Below are 22,503 nucleotides of genomic sequence, written 5' to 3'. Positions count from 1 at the left end.
CTGCAGTGCCTTCTTCTTCAAATGGCTTCTCTTTACTTCTCCAGCTTTGAGAAATCCATCCTCCTCTCCCTCAGAGTGAACTTAGCTTTCCTCATCTGTTTCAATCTTTGAATAACAAACATTTGTTATCAGGAATGCCTTTTAAAAAATGTATCTGTTTTCTATCTTCCCAAACAGCTAATCAGATATTTCCAGACAACGAAATATTTTGCCTCTTTCTCTCCACTTTGGGGCTTCCACTGTGGTTTCCCTTAGTGGGTGTCTAATTAATATTTGTTGGTGAAGAGATTGCTGTCCTGAGACTTGCTGTATTCTGATCAGAAAGTTCAGAAGAACAGTCCTATAAGGCATGATAAAATCAGGAACTAAATAGTGAAGTTTATGCTAAACCAAGATACCATAAGGTGTCTTGGAGTAGATTTCCCCAGAAAATTGTTAGTTACTCAATAATTCACAGTTACAGAATGAGTCACAGAAGATATGGCCAGGAAATTCTTTTTTACATGTCATTCCAAAGTCAGCCTGTAAGTGTGGCCCAAGTCCAGTGATTTTTCAATGATCTGTCTGTGGATGCATTTGCTACCACAGATTCATGTATGAAATATTTTATTTCTTCATCCACTTTCCAGGTTGGAGTATTGTAGCAGTATGTGGAAATTTAGCAAACACAGAGGTAATTCTTTTTAATTTCTTTTTTTTAATGTTTAAAAATGTACTCCTGGCAAGCTGTAACAGAAGTGATTCTGATAATCTTTTGAAAATGATTGTTCTAGGATAGTAGTTTTCAAAATGTGGTTCCCAGACCAGCGCATCAATATCACCTGAGAGCCTGTTAGAAATGTAAGTTCTGGGGCCCAAAACTACTAACCAGAAACTCAGGGGTGGCCCAGCGGGTATTATCTGCTCCAGATGATTCTGAAACATGCGAACATGTGAGAATCACCATTCTATGAATGTCTTATGATTATAATAATCTTTTATTTCTAAGGAAACCTTTGGGATAAAAATTTGTCTGATGTTCTGTTATTTCTGGGGAAACCTTTTGGATAATTTGAAAATTTATCTGATTGTATATAATATGTGGCACTGCCAACAATTTGAGATCTTCTCGTTTAACAGATTTTTTGCTAAGTGTTCCTATATGCCAGATATTACGCTAGGTGCTGGAAATGAAGAGCAAAGTAAGTCCTAATATCTGCCTCAAGGAGGCTTTAGACTCAAATGGGATATGCACATGTGAACAAACAATTATGATTCAATGCTAGAAAACGTACGTATAAAAGATTAATTCTGTTGTGAAAGATGTGGTCCAAGGAAGACTTCTGGATCCTGTCCCGGTTCTGAACCCTGAGAATTACGTGTAGAAGTCAGCTAGGTTTTGAAATATCCACTTAAGACTTAAAATGACTTAAGCGAGTTTGAAGAATGAAACGTGGAACTTCTGGCCTTTGCAGACCTCCTGTCCATGTGAAGACCTGCGGTTTACTGCAAGAGGGTAACTGAGTCTGCAGAATGAATGTTTGGCCAGCCAGAAGTGTTACTACAGCCAGTCTCCAATGTCAAGTCCAAAACAGCAAGAGGCCTGGAGAAAGAGGTCCCGTGAAAGCTCTAGCATGGCCGTCCACCGGAGCAAGGGGGCGCCCTAGTGCTGCGTATTCTTGCCTTGTACTTAAGGAACACTGAGTGTGGGGAGAAAGTGTTATTCCCTCCTGGGAATGGCATCTAAGTTCTTTCTCTTTAAGGAAAACATGGAACACTTAATAAGTAAAGTGCCCTCCACCAAAAGCCAGGGGTTTGTAGGCAGATGAGCAGAGGGAGGGAGCGTTTCAGATGGAGGGAAGGGCACATGCAAAGATCCTGGGGCCTCAAAAAACAAGAAAAATTTGTGGAAGGTTGGAGTGGGGTTTGGTTGTTAATTTTTCAGTTTTTATCTTCAGTTAGGGTCAGCAGACTGAATTCTTTTAAACGTTAGAAAAGGAACTTCACTGGTTTTGAAACAGAGAAAAATGGGGCCGGGTGCAGTATCTCATACCTGTAATCCCAGCATGTTGGGAGGCTGAGGCGGGTCGATCATTTGAGGTCAGGAGTTCGAGACCAGCCTGACCAACATGGTGAAACCACCTGTCTCTACTAAAAATACAAAAATTAGCCAGGAGGTAGTGACACACGCCTGTAACCCCAGCTACTTGGGAGGCTGAGGCAAGAGAATCACCAGAAGGCAGAGGATGCAGTGAGCTGAGATTGGCCACTGTACTCCAGTCTGGGTGACAGAGTGAGACCCTGTCTCAAAAAAAGGAAAAAAAAAAAAAAACAAAAAAATTGAAAAGATATGCATGACTAGTAATTGGAGACAGATAGAGTCAATTATGGTAGAGCCATGTAATGAAAGAAAATGAAATCATATTATAGGGCTTTATATTTATTTACATTTTATATTATTTATTTATACCCATACATTATTATTTATATTTATTATATTTATATCTTATTTCTTTACTTATTTCATGAAATAAGAACTGGAAAAACATGGAAATGCATACTCCACAATGTTAACAATGAGTACCTTTGAAATGTGAATCAGTTATTAGTGTTATTATAATCATTTTAGAGAAAAGGTCTTGGTGGTTGCCCAGGCTGGAGTACAGTGGCATTATCATAGCTCACTGCAGCCTTGAACTCCTGGGCTCAAGCAATCCTCCTGCCTCAGCCTCTAAGTAGTTTGGACTATAGATGAAATTATCAACTGCTTGAGTTTTCTTTGTTTTGTGATTTTCCTTGTTTTTCAGTTTTGGGAAGTGGCCATGTGTTGCTTGTACAATTAGGAAAAAAATGACAATAGGTCTTATTTATGGGGCAGAGCTGCACCCTTCTCCAGTGAATGGCCGTGGGTGATCTGTTCATTTTGCCTGTCTTAATCGTCGGTCTGGATGGTGGTACAAACACAAATAGCTCTGGCCGTCACTAGTAGTAGTGAAATGGATGCAGCAGTTATGATTTGAGGAGGTTCATTTGCTGAATATGCGGCCAATCTCAGCCTTTATTACTCACCATTTTATCTTTTTTTGGTAAAACTGGTTTTTTAAATTAAAGAAATAGATTTAATTTGAAAACTGAGTTCCAAACCAAGTAGTTTTATCAACTCTTTCTAAACATTTTATTGACTGTTTTGGAATTGTTAAAAACAACATATTTCATTTTTAAAGGTTCTTTGGCAAGAAAGTGGTTTAAATTCTTTCTTTTAACCTCCTTTAATGTGTCTATTTACTTCTATATAGTTCATGAAATCTAAATGTTTCTGTTTTGTTTGTTTTGCTGAAAAGCATCTTAAAAGTGAAATCTCTAGTAGCAAATCTTGAATAAGTATTTTCTCCTTCTGCCTTTGCTTGCATTTTCTGAATTCATTTCCTTTTTTCCAGAAATTTGGGGAATGTGTGCAACTTTTCCTTTGCTTCTGAAATAACTCTGCATTCATTCTCGACCATCATTAATCATGCATAGCTGTGCTCATTGAGGCAATGTTTTTGAGAACCGACGGATGAACAAGATCTTATTAGCACTGGTTTCCATGGTTTATCGCTTACGGCCAGTGTCACACACGATTTTCAACCAGGATGGGAACGCCCAGCAGCTGGAAGTCCAGCTGCCAATTCATCAATTTGAGAAGTGAGTCCATTTCCGTCTAAGTTGTTGCATGCAAGGCACAGGGGGTTGATTCTGTGTCCATAGTGACTTCCTCCACTGTTTTCTTTCCAACCTCCTCCAACCCTGGTCATTGCCATCGTCATCTCAGGCACATCACACACCCAGAAAAGCAATTCAGAAACTACGTGTTGAGTGAGATTTCCTTCAAGAGAATGGCAGTGGCCAGGGGCATAGACACCCCGCTCCTCATAGCAGTTCTACTGGGACTGGGGCAAATATGAAGAAATCACTTCACCCATCTCTTTACTTCCTCAATCTCCTTTGGAAATGGCATATCCATCCCTTCTCATAAGGAAGTGGTGAGGCTGGAGTCGGTCCTATGGCAAAATGCTTAGACGTGTGAGCAGGACCACCCAAGTCCTAGCTTGAAAAAGATACTGTACCTGGAATCAGGTCAGACAACTAGACCTAAGCAAGCTCAAAAGGGGATAGCCAAATGGAGCTGGGATGTTTGTATGATGCTGAATGAGTAGATGAGGGAAAGGCACACCAGGAATGTAAGTTCAGTTCAGCTTCATCAACACTCTGGGAGGTATAGATTCTGGTCTCATTTTCCAGAGGAATTAAGTAAGATTCACAAAGACCGGAGAATCCCAATAAACTGGGCATTTATGGCATGCCTGTTTATTTAAGTGTGTCTGATTTCGAAGCCACACTCTTCATATAACAGAGAGAGGGTGTGCCCATGTGTGTGTATGTAGTGCTTGTGCCTGGGTAAAGTATTAAGTGTGTGCATTTTGATTAGTATTGGTAACTGCCTCAGCGATTGAATAAAAGGGAGTTTAATGGAAGCACCGTTTATAGAGCTGGGGACAGAGTTGAGGAAGTAATAAGGGAAAGTCCAGAGCTCAGGAACTTGAAATAGCAGGAAGCAGTTTCCAATCCTAGGCCTGAAGGAACCGGCAGAGCTCTGGTTGTGGAGACACTGAGACAAGGCCACCACGGAGGCCTGGCAGGGATTGAGTGGGAGGGGGCCATGCTGGTCCCATCCTGATCTGACCTCTTCCTTCTCCAGTCTCCTGCCAGTACCTCCCTTTCTCTCCAGAAACCAGGGATAGGGAGCCTGGCTGAAGCTGTTCGTCAAAGTGGATGCCTGGGGCCCAGGAGAAGCGCAGAGAGCAATCAGGAGGGGCGAACTGAGGACAATAGCACAATAATCAACTAGAATTAGTGGCCTTGGAATCAAGTTAGAATTGCAGGGGGATGAGACCAATAGTATAATTTAGGAACAAAAAGAAGGCAGAGCAGAGGGGACTTGAGGCCCACAGCCTCACCAGCAGGGAAGAAGAGGCACGTAGCGAGATGGAGTGGGGAAACATCACTAGGGGCACACTAAGTACACTGGGACTACCAAGACAGGATTCAAAATATTCCTGGACAGAGAGCTGTGTAGCAGAGCAAGGAACCGAGAACTCCTGGGTTATGTTTTGCTGTGGGTCTTGTAGGAAATATGCTTTATCTATTTCTGCTTCCTTCTTTCCCTCCTCCAACCCCTCCGGAAGTAGAGTGGCTTCATTCTTAGTAAGCCCCCATCCCACACCCTGACAACTGCCACCTTCCCTGCACAGGCAGTCCTCCCTCGCTGTAACCAGAAATAGCTAAGGGGTCTTGAGAACTGGATTCTACCCTAGATGGTTGGGTGACCTGAGGCCTGAGATTATGCAAACAGCATTGCAAAGATTAGGCATGGTGTTGTCCTGATAGGGCCCTGCTTGAGACACAGATGTGGGTAATGTGAACATCCCCACAGTGATGGGTACCAATCTCCTATTGGGTGTAATTACTCAGTGGCTTCTGCTGGAACGGGCAGTTTGGAAACAGAGTACCAGGTCTGATTAGCAGGTATACCAGTCTGTCGGATTGTTCCATATTCCAAACTCCATGCTCATTCCACACGAAGCGCACGCGTTGTGAAATTTAATACAGGAAGCATGAAGTGCTGGGTTTTCATTCTGGGATGAGAACACAAGTGAGTGTAGTTGTACCTCCGTGGTTTTATAGGGCAGTAGATTCATCTAGGTAATCTGTTAGCCAACTGTGTTTACTGAACTCCTGCTGTATAAACTATGTGGAGAATTTTAATATATACATTTGTTTCCTAGGGCAGCTGTAACAAATGACCACACCCTGGTGGCTGCAAACAGCAGAAATTTAATGTTCAACTATTCTGAAGCCAGAAGTCTAAGATGAAGCTGGCAGCAGGGCCATACTCCCTCCCATGACTCCAGGGAAGGATCCTCTCTTGTCCCTTCCAGCTCCTTGTAGCTTCTATAGCTTTTGTCTTGTGGCAGCATAACGCCAATCTTTTTTTTTTTTTAACTTAATTTTTATTTTAAGTTTAGGGGTACATGTGCAGATTGGTTATATAGGTAAACGTGTGTCATGGGGGTTGGTTGTACAGATTGTTTCATCACCCAGGTGTTAAGCCTCGTATTCAGCAGTAATTTTCCCTGATCCTCTCCCCCCTCCCCACCTTCCACCCTCCAATGGGCCCCAGTGTGTGTTGTTCCCCTCCTTCTAAATGCCCATGTATTGTCATCATTGAGCTCCCACTTATAAGTGATAACATGCAGTATTCGGTTTTCTGTTCTTGTGTTAGTTCGTTAAGGATAATGGCCTCCAGCTCCATCCATATTCCTCAAAGGATGGGACGTCATTCTTTTTTATGGCTGCATAGTATCCCATGGTGTATATGTATCAGATTTTCATTATCCAGTCTTCCACTGATGGGCATTTAGGTTGATTCCATGTCTTTGCTCTTGTAAATGTGATAAAAGTAAGGTGGAGAAAAGGGAACACTTACACACTGAGTGGGAGTGTAAATTAGTTCAATCATTGTGGAAGACAGTGTGGCAGTTCCTCAAAGACCTAAAAACAGAAATACCATTTCACTCAGCAATCTCATTACTGGGTAATGCCCAAAGGAATATGAATTGTTTTTGTCAGGCCTCCATGTGCAAGCCTGGACCCAGAAGGTCTGAAGTCCTGTCTGCCTCTGCTGATCACCCCCGCTTCCCCACTCTCTCCCTCCCCCAACGCCCCCTCCCCCCATCCAGCATTCGCCATTATCTCTGATAGCCCAGTGGAGCTTCCCTGAGACATAAACTTCCCTTCGTTGTAACTGAACTTATGGTAATGTATACTCCTCGGCCCTACCCCCACCACTGTAACGGATTTTACTCTGTAACTTTCTACTGCCCACCCCAAATCTATAAAACCATCTCCTATCCCACTGCCCTTTGCTAACGCCCTTTTCGGCCTTAGCCCACCTGCACCCAGGTGAATAAACAGCCACGTTGCTCACACAAACCTGTTTAGGGGGTCTCTTCATTCAAAGCGCGGGGTTTTTAACAGTTTTATTAGAAAGACATTTAGCTCCAATCCTTGTCTCTGTTTTTACATGGTCTCCTTTGTGTTCAAATCTCCCTCTCCTTTCTTGTGTAAGGAGACAAGTTATTGGTTTTAGGGCTTACTGTAAATCCAGGAAGTTTTATCATAAGACCCTTAACTAATTACATCTTTGAAGAGCCTGTTTCCAAGTAAGGTTACATTCTAAGTGTTGAGTGACCATGAATTTAGGAGATACTATTTTAACATATTATAACATGATTTAAATATGGCCCTGCTTTTGGGAACATTAGTGTGCATTATTTCCTCAAACATTCTTTCCTTATTCCCACTTTTCCCAAAAAGTTATGTGCAAAGCATGTCTCTCTCTCTCTCTCTGTGTATGCGTGTGTGTGTATGTGTGTGTGTGTGTGTGTGTGTGTGTTCGTGTGTATTTACTTCGGAATAAGCTGAATGCTGTCTCCACCCACTCTGTCTTTCCTAAATTGTCTTATTTCATGGTGGAATTTTCATCTTCTTGCTTATACTTTACTGGGTACTATAAATCCAAATGTGCCATTTTGTTTTAATAAAAGAGAAATCTTTCTTGCTTGTAATGTTCAGCCTTCATGCTCCTACACTCGCCAGGATCTTCTCAGGACCTCATTTCATCCAGTGTCTGCAGACACGTCACTGCATCATTAAATTGGAAAAGGAGAACCTTTTTCTTGAGTTCAAAATTGTTTCCATTTTGTGGCCTATTGATTTCTTGTATATTTCATCAGGCTGGCCAGGACAGAAGGTGGGGGTGTGTCCCTCAGGTGGAGGGTTTTCCTGCAAATGTGCAATGTAACCACCGTTTCCCACATTCCTGGCCTCCTCTGAAACAGACATTGGACTTACCACTAGATCCAATCTCAAAGCATAGAACATTAAGGGCTCCGCTCAAAGCTCGAGTGAAAATACTAAAAGACAGCAATTTATGCCTATGTGAAGTTTTAAATGTACAGTACCTCTGTCCCTTACTTCAGGCCATCTGGAGAGGTGAGATTCTGGGGTCCGTCTCAGGCCAGTGGCAAACCTGGTGTTGCCTTCTGGTTGTTTCTGTTGGAAGTAAAGCCTAATAGCTACGATGATGGCTAAAATTTGCTGAGTGCTTTTGATACGCTATGAAGCAACTTTAAGTAGGTCTTCCTAATCACTTCATATAACAGCCCTATGAGCTGGTCACAGGCTAATGGATGGGGAACTGAGGCTTCTAGAGGTTAAGCACCTTTGCATCTTAATGGTTTCTGATAACATTTATTTCTACATTTTCTCCTTTCCCCTCATGTCAGTCAGGGTCCCCATGGGAAACCATGGCTCATTCACCTTTAGATAACTCAAGCAGGGGTTATTTTCCAAATTGCTATTTACTGGTGTGCAGAAGAGCAGAGAGGAGCCACGGAAATGATGCAGACAGGATGAAGAGCGTCAGAGCTGTCGCCAACCCTGGGCCCCAATGACAAAGAGTGGAAATGATTACTGGAACCTGGAAGGGAAGGATTGGGTAGAGGACACCACCTGGTGAGAGCAGTGATCTTCTGGTTAGCGAGCAAGACAAGCTGAGGTGACCTCAGAAGGATAGTGGATACCCTGACCTTGCTCTTTTCGCACAAACTATCAAAGAATTTCAGGAGGTATCTCTAGGGAGGGTACCCAACTCGTCCTGGTTCATTCAGGACTTTCTCAGCTTTAATACCAAAAAGCCCCATGTCCCAAGAACCTCCTTAGTCTCAGGTAAATCAGAATAGTTATTTACACTAGCTCTAGGCTTCTGAGCCACGGGGGCGAGGGCTGGGGTGCTGCCCTGGATACCCGGATAGAGGCATGGTGGGCTTGTGGAAGCTGACTCTACCCATCATTCATTCATTAGATCAACAAGTATTTATTGGACACTTAACTACATGCCAGATACCAGTCTAGCTATTGGGCATTCTGCAGTCCTACCTAGCAGAGAGTGAGGAAGATGGATAATAAACAAGGTCTTACCTAACAGAGAGTAAGGTCCTACCTAGCAGAGAGTGAGGAAGACAGATAATCAACAGGAAAATCTGTAACTATGTGATACGATTTGAAACAGAGATACATGCTATAAAGAAGAGAGTGGGGTTCTCCAGATACAGACTGAAGGCTGCGACTATGTGGACATGTTTACCTTTGGTCAGGGCAGTCTCTCTGAGGAGATGCCTGCAAGCAGAGCCCGGAATGAGGGGGCCTTTCCTCGTCCCAGAATATGGGCCGGCTGTGACTGCGTGTGGGAGCTCATTCACACACTCTCATCTTCTGTGGCTTCCCTTCAGCCTCCAAAGCTTGTCTCTTCTCTCTGAGCCCTTCTCTCCTTAAATTCCAAAGACAGCATTCCTTTGCTTTACCTCTGCCAGAATGAACAGTCTCTGTAAGAGGCAATGTTTGAAGCTGCTACCCGTCATTTATATTGTTGAGCTATCAGCTAGTCTAGAGGCAGCATGGAGAGAGGTTGGTGGTTCCGCCTGTGGCTGTGGGGAATAATGGTGAATGGAGCCACAAAGGGAGGAAGCAAGAGGAAAGAAGACTTGGGAAGGCTAAGGCCGGAGGAGACAAACTGTCTTCTCTAAATTTTGCTGAGGAAGATTGCAAATACTTCTCCTTAAAGAGTTCATTGTAACTTCTGGGTTCTGCCTCTTCTACGTGAAGTCAGACCCAGGAGACCTAAAAGCATTTTGAGAAGGTTTTCAGTGGAGGGATGAAGGCCTGGCAAGGCTGAGAGAGTTAGAGTGCCTTGCACACTGCCTCCTATGTAATGAGTGTTACTAACCTTTTCCTGGGAGCATTCATATTGGACCCCAATGCTATCATTTCTACCATTCTATATTATACAAAAAGATATAGCAAGCTAAACTGAAGCCCAGAGAGTCCCAGAAATTTTGTAGTGTTTATAAGAAAATATATAAACTTCATTCAAAAAGGGGAAAAAAACCCCCGTGTTTCATCTCAAGATTTCTCCTCTTAGTTCAATAATCATGAAGCCAATACACCACTATTGAACTTCCTTTGCCTCTGGAATTTAAAGGCACATAAAAAGCACTAATTGATGGCTTGTTCTTAGACCACAGGAAACCACTTGTCATTATCCATTAATAGCTGCTTTTCAAGAATATTTTCCTTGTCTCCCTTAGGAAGAAATGGATGACAAAGCAAAACTAAAAAGCTATTTGTTACATTCCAGTCAGACAAGCAAAACTAAACATTCCTGGATAGCCACATGCTTGTATGTGACATACATTCATTGTGCTTGCAAATTGTTTGTTTACGGTTCGTTGGTTTTGCTTTGCAACCAAGATGTGTTACAGGAGTACCTAGACTGAGTAGTTCTTCAGGGAGTTGTACTCACGGTAAAGTCAGAACCTACCATCTGCAGGATTTGGTAATGCTGTATATGTGTATTTCGATGCTTGGAGGAGAGACACAACTTTTAAACTAATGGATTTTCCTTTGTTTTGAAACATTTTCTAGCTAAGAACACCAATTCCTGATAAACTAATTTAACATAAAGAAAAAGTTGAGTCTGACAACTTCTTCTCAACTTACTGATGTAAATTAAGGACAGGGTGCCAGTCTTGATTTGGAGTTTTCAGCTTCTTGTCAGTCTGTGTTATGGCTTTAAGACCTCTATCTAGAGCGAAATTGGAAAAAAAAAAAATCCCAGAATACTATTTTTCTAAAGAAAAACCTCTCATAGAACCTCATATTGCCTCCTTATTTCCCCAGTGCTCAGTAGAACATTCCCTCAGAAGTGGATTTTCAGCCATAATGGCTGTTTTCCTAGGCGAATTAAAGATGTCATATGCCCCCTGTTTCCAAAGAAAGGTGGAATCTAACAGGTCACTGAATTTGGGTAGTTTTAGAAATACCCAAATTGGTATTTGAATACCAATATTTTGGTTAGACACCTTAGAACCTTCTGTTTTAGTGGTTATAAGATGGTTAGTATGGTGAAAGTGTACACCTGGGTTTGTTCCCTGACCTAAGAATCTTCGGGTATAGGGCTAGGAGTCTGCATATTTAACAAGATCAGCACTTGAACTTTATGCTCTTCAGTCTTGAGAACCTTTGCTTTAAACTAAACCACCACCCACGAGAGAATTTAGCATATTTTCTTCATCTGAAATCCTGACAAATGGAAAGAATTATACAAGTTTGCTGTCATTCTTTAAGTTCACATCGAAAGTAGAAGGCAGGAGATTGACAACAGGCAAGATTTAGAGTCTACATGGCATGTAGGATAGTTTAACACACATCTATTACGTAACTTTTGTTTTCTTTTTTGCTACATATTAAATGGAAAGTGATCGTAAGTTACTTTCCTATAGCAAGCACTGGGCTAGGCAATGGAGAAGTACAGATGAATGAGACATAGTCCTCGCCTGCAAGAAGCTTACACATCATACGGAAGGCAAATAACTCTTGTATAACACGGTGGATGCAAAGCTGGAGTCCTGCACAGAGATCCTGGAGAAGAAAATGAAGGACATATTTCTAACTTCCTAATCAGGATACACCTAACATACAGTGAAATGCTTATGTCTTTAAGTTCATGGCTAAGTGAATTTTTACATATGTATTCACTCATTATAACCACCACATAGATCAAGATACAGATCATTTTCAGCACTTTAGAAGGCTCTTTCATGCCCCTTCACCACCAGTAACGCCCCCCAAATGTAGCTACTCTTCTGACCTCCATCATCAGGAATTAGTTTGGGCTATTTTAAAACTTCCTGTAAATTGAGTCATCGAGTAGTACTCCTTTCGTCTGGATTAGTTCATTCAACATTATGCTGTAAGATTTTATTCATTTTCCCGTTTGCAGTCTTCCTTCTTTGTTCTGTAGTCTTCCACTGTGTAAATAAACTACAATTGATTCATTCTACCACTGATGGTCATTTGGGTTGTTTCCAGTTTGGGGCCATTGTGAATAAAGCTAACTGTGGACATGCCTTTGGCGTGCATAAGCACTCAAATCTACGGGCTTTATTCCTGTAAGTGAAACTGCTGGGTCACAGTGTGCATATGTTTATGTTCAGACAAATTTGCCAACAGTTATCCAGAGGGGCATTGCATTTTCCACTCTCAGCAGCAGCATAGAAGGGTCTTGGTTGTTCTGTGTCTTCACCATTTTGTGTTCTCAATCTTTCTAATCTTGGTCGTGTGTGTGTGTGTGTGTGTGTGTGTGTGTGTGTGTGTGTGTGGTGTGGTAAGGACACTTAAAATATGCTCTTTTATCAAATTCAAGTAAATAATAGAATATTTTTAGGTATAGTCAAACTGATATACTTTAGGTACCCAGAATGTATTGATCTTAGAGCTGAAACTTTGTACCCTTTAACTAACATCTCCCATTTCTCCAAGCTCCAGCCCTTTGCAACCAGGAGCTCTCTTTGTTTCTCTGAGTTAGACTTTCTAAAATTTCATGTATAAGGGAGATCATATAGTATTCATCTTCCTATGTCTGTCTTATTTCACCTAGCTTGATGTTCTCCATGCTCATCCATGTGTCGCAGGTGGCAGAATTTCTTTCTCTTTATGGCAGAATTATATCTGTGTGTGTTGGAGGATGTTGGGAGGGTGTGTGTGTATCACATTTTCTTCTATCTATATGTTCATTGATGACACGTACGTTGTTTCTATCTTGTCTATTGTGAATAATACTGCAATAAACGTGGAGTGCAAACATCTCTTTGACATGCTAATTTCATTTTCTTTGGATATATGTTCAGAAGTGGGATGGATGGATTATACAGCAGTTCTATTTTTTATTTTTTTTTTGTGTGGAATCTCCAGTATGTTTTCCATAATGGCTTTACCAATTTTAATTCCAACCAATAGTGTACAGGGTTTCCTTTTCTCTACACCCTGACTGACACTTATCATCTCTTACATTTTGGTAGTAACCATCTTAATAGTTGTGAAGAACTATGTCATTGTAGCTTTTATTTGCAGTTTTCTGAGGATTAGTGATCTTAACCACCTTTTCATATACCTGTTTACTATTTGTATGTCTTCTTTAGAAAAATGTCTGTTCAGCTCCTTTACCCATTTTATAATTAGGTTCTTTCTTTCTTTTCCTTCCTTCCTTCCCTCCCTCCTTCCTTTCTTCTTTCCTTCCTTCCTTCCTTCCTTTCTCTCTCTCTCCTTCTTTCTTTTTCCTTCCTTCCTTCCTTTTCATGTGAGTTTTTAAAATGTATTTTGGATATTAACCCTTTATCAGCTATATGGCTTGCAAATATTTTCTCCCATTCTGTAGGTTGCCTTTTCTTTTTCTTGATTGTTTTCTTTGCTGTGAAGCAGCTTTTTATTTTGATGTAGTCCCACTTGTTTATTTTTGATTTTGTTGCCTATGCTTTTGGCATCATATTAAAAAATCATTGCCAAGACCAATGTCAGGAAACTTTTTCTTTACATTTTCTTCTAGAAGTTTTATAGTTTTAGATCTTATATTTGGGTCTTAAATCTATTTTGAGTTAATTTTTGTATATTGTAAAAGCCAGGGGCCCAATTTTATTCTACTTTGTGTAGGTATGCAGTTTCCTCAACCTCATTCATTGAAAAAAAACATCTTTTCCTCACTGTGTATTCTTGGTGCCCTGGTCAAAGATTAGTTGATCATATACGCTTGGGTTTATTTCTGGACTCTTTATTCCGTTCCACTGGTGTGCCTGTTTTTGTACCAATATCATGCAGTTGTGATTACTATAGCTTTGTCAAATAGTTTGAGTTTAGGGAAAGAACACAGCCTAACTTAACGGCATGCAGTCCTAACTCTTCTGTCATGCAATCCCAGCCTCCTTGACTTAAAAAAAAAAAAACCCCATCCTGGTGTTGGGGAATTCCTTAGCCTTCTTTACATGAGTATTTCCCTCTTTTAAGAAGGAAAATGAATAAATCTTTGTTTTGGATTTCATAAATGCAAATTGCTTATAAAGTTGAACAATGTACAATCCTTTGTTTTGGATTTCTGTTTCCTTAGCCTGTACCCAAGACCTGGGTGACGACTGCAACCACATGGATCCATGCCCTCCCTTTTCAGCACGAGACTGAGCTGCCCACAACCCCACCCACCCCAAATGTCATCTCTCTCCTCCTCACTGGCTGCCCCCCAGGTCCCACCAGCATGGAATCTTCCCTTGCTGGTTTTTCAACTTTGCAGTGACCACCACTGCTTCTCTTGGCAGAGACCCCCTCAAGTGCTCCCAGCGCTATTGTGGCAGTTGGAAGACATTTTTTCTTCTCATAACAGCCAGCTAGGCATGGTTCAGTCTTTCAGTGACCAATACTTTTTTGGAGGGTTCCTAATAGGTTGAAGGTTGGAGTCTCCCTTGCCAAGCAACTTGGAATGTGCTTACCCAAGACCAGACTGTAAGATATTTAAGTTACTTGGGACATTCTAAGGAAAATATTTCCTTCTAGAAAAATGGTTGTCATGGCCTTTGAATACTTTCCTAAAGTGATATCACTCTGAGAGTCTCCTACTCATCCCTATTGACGTGTCTGATGGCTTTCTTGGTTTCTGTCATTACGCTTTCTCCAGCATTGCTGTGGGCTGCAATTCAGCCCAGGCAGAAAAGATGAGTCACGAAAGAACCCATCAAAACCAGCTACTGGTATCCATTATTTCCATATGACTGAAACACTTCTTGGCCACTTGTCCTAGAGGGTACCTGTAAACAAAGAGCTGAGACATAGCTCTTTTTACTGAATATCTTTCTTTTGCACATTCATGAGGAAATAAACTCCCAAGCTCTTTTCTTCTCTTCTCTTTCGTTGGTATGAGTGGAACTGTGACAAAGCATTGTCTTCTGAAAGGCGAATTTTCTAATGCCAAGCAAGTGGACTGTTCCCCAATGCATCCTGGTGCTGGTAGTCTCAGAGAGCCCTGTGCTAAGTGCTCATTGTTTTGCTCATTCTTTCAGTAATCAAACTGGTGTGTCAGATGTGACAAGAGCATCCAACATGGAAGAAAGGACAGTAATTGCTTTGCTGAAGGAAAAAAAAAAAATGGACTTGTCTTTTGTGTATCGTTTGGACTCCTGGAAGCTGTGAAACCGCACCTTCCAGTTCATTTCCCTGGATAATTGAGGTTTTCTTCCTTGGAAGAAAAGATAAAAATTCTTTGTTTCCTTTTCCACTGTGGGAAGATGGGATTCCACCCACAACACACTTCTTCAATGCAGAAGTTGATAGTAATGATTAAGTCTGGGAAATATCCCAATCAAACGTCACATGCCACCAAACAGCAAGAGCTGAAGGCTTCTGGTCACTTTGTTGGCTACTGCTGGCTCTGAATCTCCCTTATGAGCTGATGTGTAGCCTGTCAGCATATTTGGACATTGAGTCTTTTCAAAATCTCCTTAAAATAGATGTTTCTAAAACCCAGGAGACTTTTCCATCTGTCTCCTTTGCAGAATTCATGTTGGGGAGGAGCAAATAATACAGGCTTTCAGAGTCTAAGAATCACATTTTGAATATTCTCTGTTTAATAACACATAGACTTGACTTTCCCAGTGAATTTATTACCTACTGCTCATTTTTTAAGGAAAATATAATCTTTGGGTTTCTGCTTCACTGGAACCAAAATCATGAAGCTGTTGCTCTGCAAGTATTACATTTTGTAAGAGAATCATTGCTTGATAAGATTTCAAAAAAATTAAGAAAATATTTTAACTCATTGCAAATAAAATTTCAGTTTGGTTTGGGGCCCTGAGTTTATACATTTTGAGTGGGTTCTAAAATTAATCATGTGGTACTCCCAAGCTGGTTTGAGAGGGAAAAATAAATAAAGAAAAGAAAAGAAAATGTTGAGATAGCCTCTTGGTTCTCTTCAGAGCTTTCTGAGTATCCTGGTCACTTTCTAGGCCATCAGTGATCAAAGGCGATTGGTCCCTGTAGTTTGATATGGTACATTTCCTTTCAGAATGTAGTTTCTTTATAATACTGCAAGACACACTGTCATCATTGGATTGAGAACACAGCACACTTGAAAGAACTTTGGCTGAAGAATTAATTTCTTTACCCCTTCCCATAGAATGGTAAATTTATAAACCCCTCTAGCCCAACTCAGATATTTAGTTTTGCCCACCGTTATAATCTGAAAATATTTAGTTTAGTTTTCTCTTCAATGAACTCCAAGATCTTGCCAATGTTGGTCTGTTTTATTTAGTTCAATTTTTAAGACATATGTAGCTGGTGCAGCTAATTTAACCAGACAAATGAAGTGCTTTTCTTAGAATTGAACGCACACTCGAACACACGCTCTAAAATCTGAAGATCTTCTCACTTCCATTCAAAACACAAATAATCAGCCAAGCAAAAACGATCCTCTTTAGCCAATTAAGAATCCAAACTCCTGTTATCCAGTGAGTGGAAAGCACACCCTAGGACAGAATACTGGTGGCACTCTTCTCCGGGTGAGCAAGAGAACATTCGCCCTGAGTCACCAAGCTGAACTGTGCCTTTCACATCTTGCAAGTGTTGATTATATTGTTTAACTAGTCATGAGCGGCAGTTCCTGAAAATGCTGCCAAGGGGCCTGGCATTGTAGGAATCTGCTCTACCTCTTTGTGGATATGTAGATAAGCCACAGTCTAATTTGGCTTCAGCAAGCTAGTCTGCAGCTAGGCTTTGCTATTGGCAGTCATCTGCACTGTGGTTCTAGAAACCCAAAGGGACTCAGAGAGTACTTCTACATGGAGAGGCTATAGCTTTAGCTGTCCTGGAAAAATGGGTAGATTTGGACTCTATGCACATGCAGGCAGTGTACTTTATTTATTCTGTAACTCTGTAAGGTTCCCAGGTCTCTCTGCTTTAGGAATACACTGAATTTCAGAGCACTGTTTAGCCATTTTCTCCTCTGAGATCTTTTTTTTTTTTTTTTTTTGCAACTTGGGTTCAGTACAGTTCCCCAACCTCATTGACTAATGTGTGTATTGTAACTGTTGGTTGATATCTGCCTCTCTTGGTAGAATGTGTTCTTAGTGTCTTGAGCTCCTGATTCAGGGCTTCATGCATAATTTTGCTGAATGAATTATTGCGAACTTGACAGATGGCCATGCCATGAAGTGTGGGTCTCAGCAGCCTTTTGCCTCATGAAATTAGTCCTTGCCTGGAAGTGGGATGCCATGCTGCTTGTCCATGAAGGCTGGCTTAGGTATATTCTCCTCTGAGCCCTGAAACACTGATGCCCTTGAGCAGAAGCACAGATAGTTTGTTCTGGGAAACAGCCACAGCCTAAAGTCCTAGGGACAGTCTAATTAGCTCCTGAGCTCCTGGTCTTTGGTGGTTAACTTTGCACCATCAGTTTAAGGACAGAGAAACATCTTCGCCTCTGTGTGAATGGGGACCAAGTGGGTCTCTGTTCTCTGGGTCATTAGGAAAGTGTGAGTATGGATTTTATTTTCAGCTAGCTAGCCCTGAAAATCAAAAGATACGTTGATGAAGAGTCAAACTGTGTAAAATATTTTAAGGAGTTTATTCTGAGCCAAATATGAGTGACCATGGCCTGTGACACAACCCTCAGGAGGTCCTAAGAACACGTACCCAAGGTAATTAGAGTACAGCTTGATTTTATAGACTTTAGGGAGGCATGAGACATCAATCAAATACATTTAAGGAATACATTGGTTTGTTCCAGAAATGCGGGACAACTTGATGCAGTGGGGGCTTCCAGGCTATAGGTAAATTTAAACATTTTCTGGTTGACAATTGGTTGAGTTTGTCTAAAGACCTGGGATTGATAGAAAGGAAATGTTCAGGTTAAGATAAAAGGCTATGGAGACCAAGCTTCCTTTGAAGTCTTACAGTGGCTGTCCTTAGAGATAATAGATGCCAAATGTTTGCTATCCAGATCTTTAAAAAGTGCTGGACTCTTAGGCCATCTCTTTAGGATTGGCCATCTCTAGCTATGTTAAGAGAGACTCTTTACAGAGGCAAACTTTCCCTGACAAAGGATGGCTTGCAAAGCCATTTCAAGATATATGGCAAAGCAACCTGTTTGGGGGAAAATATTTTGGTTTTCTTTCTTGTCTTGGAATGTTATACCAGAGTCAGGTTGGAAAATAAGTCATGATATACAGGTTAAATAAAGCCCATCTGATGAGAATTTATGGTTTGTAAAGCATGACTCACCAGAGTCCTCAGATAGGAATTTGAGCAAGTTAAAAAAAAATCAGAGCTTAGTCCTCAGGTGGGAATATTTGTTTTACACTTGGTAACAAATTTCAGAGTGGCCATGGTGAGGCAATTCGACTAGCCCAGATTCTGAGCTCTGTGTCCTAACTCAGAGCCACAAAACCATCCTGCTTGCTAACAGACGTTATGTGGTTATAAACACAGATAGAAGTCTTTTTATGTAAGGAAATGGGAAGTAGGGGGTTGTATTACAAAGGTTTGGATGTAGACAAAATCTTTTCTGATTCCCCGAACTGGAGGGCAGTTTGTCCTTTAAAGCAAGTAGATTCTCATTTCAGCCTTTGTTCAGAGGGAAAGCTACTTCCTTGGGTATCAATTTGGGTCAATTTAATTTCTATTTGTTTGACCCACTGCTTGGATTTATTTTCCTTCTTTTGGGATTCCATCATTTATAGCCGAAGAGATAAGCTTAATCTAAAGCCTTGCAAAGTGAGGTCAATGATACTAAATCCCAAGATTCCTAGTGGGATTGTCTCAGAAACCAAGAAGGAAGGGCCTTCAAACTTTTCCCTTAGAAAGACATTTTCTATTCAAACCACTTATTTAATCCCTCTATGGCCTCCACTTCTCCATTCATTTGTTTATGCTGTGCACTTATTTAGCTCAGCTGCCTATTCATTTATTCAACAGACATTTGCATAGCATACATCAATGTCAAACCTAGAATTTAGCAGATTGAAAAACAAGACAAATCAGTGGTCTCAGAATTTAATAACAAATGTCGGTGCTTCCAGGAGAGAGCATCTAGCATGTCCTGTCTTGGTTTTAGATCTCTGATATAAAGGCCAAGGTTAGAATTGACTACCCCCCCACCACCCACTTTGTCCTCTCAGTCCTTCCATAAGAATACTGCTTCTACTTTACTTTTTCCATATTCACAATTCCTTTTCCAATTATGAAAGTAATCTGTTTATTATGTAAATTGAAAAATACAAATGGTTTAAAAAAGGGAGAAAGAAAAAATTATTCTAAAAGAGTTGCTGTGAACATTTTTATGTAATTTCTCTCTTTTCTGTTATTTAAAAATCTAGTCAAGAATATTTTATAGAGACCACCTTATTTTCCAGTTTTCACTTAATGTTATAACATAAGCATTTCCTTTTGCTACTCTAAACTATCTACATTATTTTAATGGAGATCCATTCTTCATTCTACAGGTATAACCTTATTCACTTTAGTAATCTCCTTTTGTTTGAGAGTATCTTTTCCCTTGCTTTTGCAAGCTTTTCTCTTATAAGCAATGCTGCCACAGTGTTTTTGTGGATGGAAGCTTTATACAGTTCACATTTTATTTTTTGAAGAATTCCCCAGAGTGTAATTACTGGATAAAACATGAATGGATGTTCTCAAAACTATTGACTTGGATTGTCAAATTACTTCCAAAGGGTTTTTGCTATTTGAATTTCTTCTCATGTTTCAGGATGTCTAGTTTAGCTGTGTCCATCCTAAAGGAGGTAGGATGCATGATTAATAACCCCGGTTCAGAACTAGGTTGCTCAACTGAAGTGCTTGCTCTGCCATTTACTCCATGATCTCAGACACTTCACTTAATCTCTCTGTGTCTCTGTTCTCCCTTTGAAGAATGAAGATAAAAATAGTCCTTCCTCACAGTGAGAATGAAATGAATTAATATATGTGAAGAGATTAGAATTTGCCTGGCACATGATAAGTACTATTTTAATATTAGTTGTTATTACCCCATTTACTACTGTGGATAAGACTGAGACGAAAGATGACCAATGAAAACAAACAGTGTCCTATACCAGGGTGTGGTGACTTGAATAGTGTCCCTCAAATTTCATGTCCACTGGGAACTTCAGAATGTGACCTTAGTGAAAACAGAGACTTTACACATGTCATCAAGTTAAGAAGTGGTCATACGGAGTCAGGGTGGACCCGATTCCAATGGCTTGTGTCCCCATAAGAAGAGGAGGGAACACACAGAGATGGAGGAGAAGGCCCTGTGAAGAGTGTGAAGAAGGAGGCAGAGACTGCAGTTATGCTTCCACAGTCTGAGGAATGCCTGCAGCCACCAGCAGCTGGAGAGGCAAGGAAGGATTCTCAGAACCACTAGCAGGAGTACAACCCCACTGCACCTTGATTTCTGACCTCCGGCCTCCAGATCTGTAGGAGAACGAATTCCTGTTGCTTAAAGCCATCACATTTGTGTAATTTGTTATGGCAAATTACAGGGATACACAGGGTAAATCCAGTTTCCATCATTAGGGAGTATACACAGTTATTTACATGAAATTGATATGTCATAGCTGTGAAAGGAAAATAATCAGAGCCCCCAAATCACTAAGCCAAAGGGAAAAGTCAAGCTGGGAACTGTCGGATGCCTCCCATTCTATTCCTACGTAACACCGCTACAAAAATAAAAGAGCTACACTCCTCCCTCACAATTTGCTCACAAGGAAATTCCTTGTGGATAAAGGACAGAACTCGAAGTCATTCACCTGCTCACATGAGACAAATGAATGTAATCAAAGAAGGAATGCAACTGTTTGTCACTTATTTACCTGTGACCTGAAGCTCCTTTCTACTTTGAGTTGTCCTGACTTTCTAGATCAAACCAATGTACATCTTACATATGTTGATTAATGTCTCATGCCTCCCTAAAATGTATCAAATCAAGCTTTGCACTGACCACCTTGGGCATGCATTGTCAGGACTTTCTGAGGCTGTGCCACAGGCGTGCCCTTAATCTTGTCAAAATAAACTTTCTAAGTTGACTGACACCTGTTTCAGTTATTTTGGTTTCACATGGCCAAGCAGAATTGACATCATTTGAGGTCACTAGGGATTCTAAACAGAGCTGTAGGCCAGCATGGCAGGGTGATCTTCCTGGGTGACATCAGCAAGCTGACAGACCCAGGCCACCTGTCATTCTGCACTCCTCCCCCACTCCTTCTGCTCCAACCAGGTTCCCAAGAGCTTCTGGATGGATCTTTGTTCTAACTGGCCATTGATAACATGGGCTCATTTCCGCGTCCCTCTGTGCTAGACTGTAATGATGATTGATGCAGGTAGCAAATGGTCTAGAGTCGCCTCACAGCCTTATGATTGCAGATACAATTACCACCAGGCTGAGCTTGCTGCTATAGTATCTGATAATGGACTCTAATTTGCCAGTGGGGTTTGTGCTCCTTTGTTCCCAGACAGAGATCCATTTCTAAACTAGAGAGTAATTCATAAATATTTTTCTCTCCAGTCGTGAGGCAAGGCCAGATTTAATTGCACAGTGAAAGGTAGCTCTACTCAGAAGCCACTTCAGGAAGTTGTGCTCTGCTAGGGCAGAGCCTACTCTACTGATCCAGTCTGTTCATTTTGCAGAAAAGCCCCCTGAGGCCCAGAGAGGTAATGTGACTTGTCCTAGGTCACACAGTGAGTTATCTAGGTCTTTACGCTCCAACACTGCCTCCCTTGCTCCCTGAGCTGGAGAGTAAAGTAGCAAAGAACTGTGTGTTCTAAGCAGCCCTTTGGACTTGAGCCACATTGACCTCTGCTTATTCGTATTTTTTTCTTTAGGAATTATATATTTTTAAAATAGTATATTTGTTGTTTCTATTTTGTAACAGAAGCTCATGGATGAGAATTTGGAAAATATAGAAAAATTTAAGAAAAAATAACCATAAAGTGACGACTTCATTAGTATTTTTTATTACTTACAATTATTTTATGTATATGTGCACATTTTTAAATTTGTATTTTGGATAAAATTGAGGTTATATTATATATGCAGTATTATATTGTTTTTCCACTTATTGCAGTTTATTTTCTCACATCGTTATATGCCATGTTGTATCTTTAAAAACATGTTTGTATAATATTATATTATACAGATGAAGTTATTTAAGCATTTTTTCTATTGTCATTTAAGTGGTTTTCTAATTTTGCAATTATAAATAACACTGTTGTGTTATTTAGGCATACATATTTATGATTGTCTCTGATTATTTCTTTATAATAAATACTTACATGTAGAAGTTGATGTGAAAGAGTGTGAATTTTTAAAGAGTCTTAAATAATGCATATCGCTAAGTTACATGGTTTCTTACCAGGGTAAAAATTGAATGTTGGAATTGAAGTCAGAAAAACTGGGCTTGAATCTCAAGTTTACTTTTACTAGCTGTATGACCAAAACCAAATTCTATTTTTCCCTTCCCCTGATATGTAAATGAATAATAACTACCTTATCAGGTTGTT

General features: G+C 40.6%; 1 long non-coding RNA gene across 1 annotated transcript; it reads left to right on the top strand.

The window, feature by feature from the left end:
• Positions 1 to 206: 206 nt before the first annotated feature.
• On the top strand, positions 207 to 22,015 carry LOC141584389 (uncharacterized). Its single transcript, XR_012517428.1, has 4 exons — positions 207 to 673; positions 774 to 840; positions 3,417 to 3,663; positions 5,805 to 22,015. It is a non-coding gene; the product is annotated as an uncharacterized LOC141584389 (long non-coding RNA).
• The last annotated feature ends 488 nt before the right edge of the window (positions 22,016 to 22,503 follow it).

Source organism: Saimiri boliviensis, chromosome 4 (genome assembly GCF_048565385.1).
Source record: "Saimiri boliviensis isolate mSaiBol1 chromosome 4, mSaiBol1.pri, whole genome shotgun sequence".
Classification (NCBI taxonomy): Eukaryota; Metazoa; Chordata; class Mammalia; order Primates; family Cebidae; genus Saimiri; species Saimiri boliviensis.
The sequence above is the reverse complement of the archived record's forward strand: the minus strand, read 5'-3'. Positions and strand labels throughout refer to the sequence as shown.